The 2,345-nt window shown below is 41.6% G+C and overlaps 1 protein-coding gene across 2 annotated transcripts in view; it reads left to right on the forward strand.

The window, feature by feature from the left end:
* cnih2 (cornichon family AMPA receptor auxiliary protein 2) overlaps positions 1-2,345 on the forward strand; it is a 33,606-nt gene that overhangs the window by 2,251 nt on the left and 29,010 nt on the right. The gene's annotated exons all lie outside the window — the stretch shown is intronic.

Genomic DNA, 2,345 nt, shown 5'->3' on the forward strand with positions numbered 1-2,345 from the left:
CTTTATATATAATGCTATAATATATTAAAATTTTAAAAGTCAGTGATGTTGTTAGTATTTTGTTCCATAATTAGAGCTGGTTTCAGCAAATATTCAGACAGAAACAGAAGAACAACACTTGCTTTAATAATGTGTTGGTTTTCATATTTAATCACATTTATTTCCACCAGATTTCCCTCACATTTAATCAGTTTTTTAACCAAAATGCTCAGTTTTTTTTATTCCCCTGCCCAACATGGAGACCGTACAACACACTGATAAATCTCAGCAGCAGGTAGTTTGTGATTCTGTCTCAGTGTCTGAGTGGAATTTGCACAGACACCACAGGGGACACTTTTGTTTGGCGGTCCCACCGACCCCCGGGCGAACGCCGTCGAGCTTTGATGTCTCACCTTTAACACCCGCTGCACGGAGGCAGTGATGTGAAATTTAAAACCTGGTCTCTCTGAGTGCAGGACTTGAAATGACTAACGYCACTGATTCACTGAGACGCCGTGTGAGTCAGCGAGCGCGTCTCTGCGTGGAAGAGACGGCGAGGAGCGCGTGCGTCTGGCTCCGCGCTCAACCGTGGGATTAAAAATGCTCGTCAAGATGGGATTGGGTTTACCCCCACCCACCCCCAACATATGGATGCTGCACCCCATCTATACGTGGCTCTCAGCCAATTGCGTTGGTTTTATTGTTGCACACCGAGGGTAACCATGGCGCCCACTGAGGGACTCACCATGTCGCCATGGAAACTGCATCTGTTTACAAGGCAGCTTAGTGGGAATGATGATGGAGGGGGTAAGGCGTATGGACTTAAACGGGGAAATTACCAGGACTGCATCTGTGACTCGCTGAAAGAGTTCTAGTCAATCAGCACCGATGCTCACTTCTCCGAACAGAAAGCCTCCCATTCTTCTCCACCAGACATCGAAGAGATGCTCGGCTATTTAAAAGCTGAACTGATAATTAGCGCACCCGGTCGCCTTAAAACTGAGAATCACTGGTGTTTTTATAGAGCTATTATTGAAAAAAAAAAGCCGTCATTACACAGCAAGCTGTCAGAGTGCTTTTAATGTGCCAAACTGTCTCTGCGATAAACGTGTTGTTTTCACTCAAAGTGACTGAATTCATCAGATTTAGATTTGCATAAATTAGTGAAAGTGTTATGTCCAAATGCATGTTCCCATAATGACAAAGTATCCTCTGCATTTACCAATCACACGTCAGATACACCCGAGTGCAGCAGAGGACAGCGCCTCCGTCTTGCTTAAGGACACCACAATAGAGGAGGAATCTAACCTGCCATTTTCCGGTTCCAAACTTGGTGCCTTACCCCTAACCCACATTAAATTTAGAACAGTCTTGATAAATCAGAATCAATGTAAGTTTAAAATCCATGCACATCATTTAAATCTAAACCACTGAGATCACTTTAATTTTCTTTAAAGGGCCAATTTTATGTGTTTCTCAGGCGTATATTTAAATACTATACCATAATAAAGTATCTCTGTCACCTTTAATTGTTATTAAAATGCCTTTTTTTAAGTTTAAATAGAAAATAAACTTATCTTCTCATCACTTCCTCTTCTAAACGCCTTGAAATTGGCCTCTGTCTCTGTCTCTGTCCACCAGAGCTGTTACTGAAGTGTAATGGATACCACCCGAACTGTGCTGCACAGAGATCATTTGTCGTACGTTTTGTTAAATGTGCGGCAACATTAACAGTTTTTGTCCAAGTCCAGCCAAATTTCAGTGTGTGCAACCAAACTCTGATTGACTTCCACTAAAGCTGCCCTCAGAATTTTTTCTTCTAAACTAAAAGTGAAGGGCTTTTTTTCAACTTACATTAAACAAGGATATCTAATTAACCAGATGCTTCTGCCATTTAATGTTCAGGTTGTTTGTTTGAGCGTTTTGTCCAGGAGGGAGAGACACGAGTGGTTGGTTAACCTGGAAAACACAATGAAACACTGGCAGCAGCGATTGGTTTACTTCACATTTCTTATTAAAGTTTATACATCAAAACATCAACTTTTTGTCAGCTTAGCTCATAAGTTTCACAAATGACAGTTTATGAAAGACAGCTGATGAATGTCAGAGTTTCAGGCAGTAGCTGCACTAACTCCCTGCAAAAGTTCTCCCAAAATGTAGTTTCTAAATGAACATCAAGGGTAAGATTTCCAAGAAAATGCTCAGCAATTTATCTGTCAAGTAAAGTTGTTTTTCTTACCGTTAGGGGAGCTAAACCCCCCAAGAGGACCAGATCAATGCTCTTACTAATTGCATGTGCACGTTCACCCTTAAATCATGTGTGTGTGTGTGTGTGTGTGTGTGTGTGTGTGTGTGTGTGTGTGTGT

The sequence above is a fragment of the Austrofundulus limnaeus genome, unplaced genomic scaffold (assembly GCF_001266775.1).
Source record: "Austrofundulus limnaeus strain Quisiro unplaced genomic scaffold, Austrofundulus_limnaeus-1.0 Scaffold145, whole genome shotgun sequence".
NCBI classification, from domain to species: domain Eukaryota; kingdom Metazoa; phylum Chordata; class Actinopteri; order Cyprinodontiformes; family Rivulidae; genus Austrofundulus; species Austrofundulus limnaeus.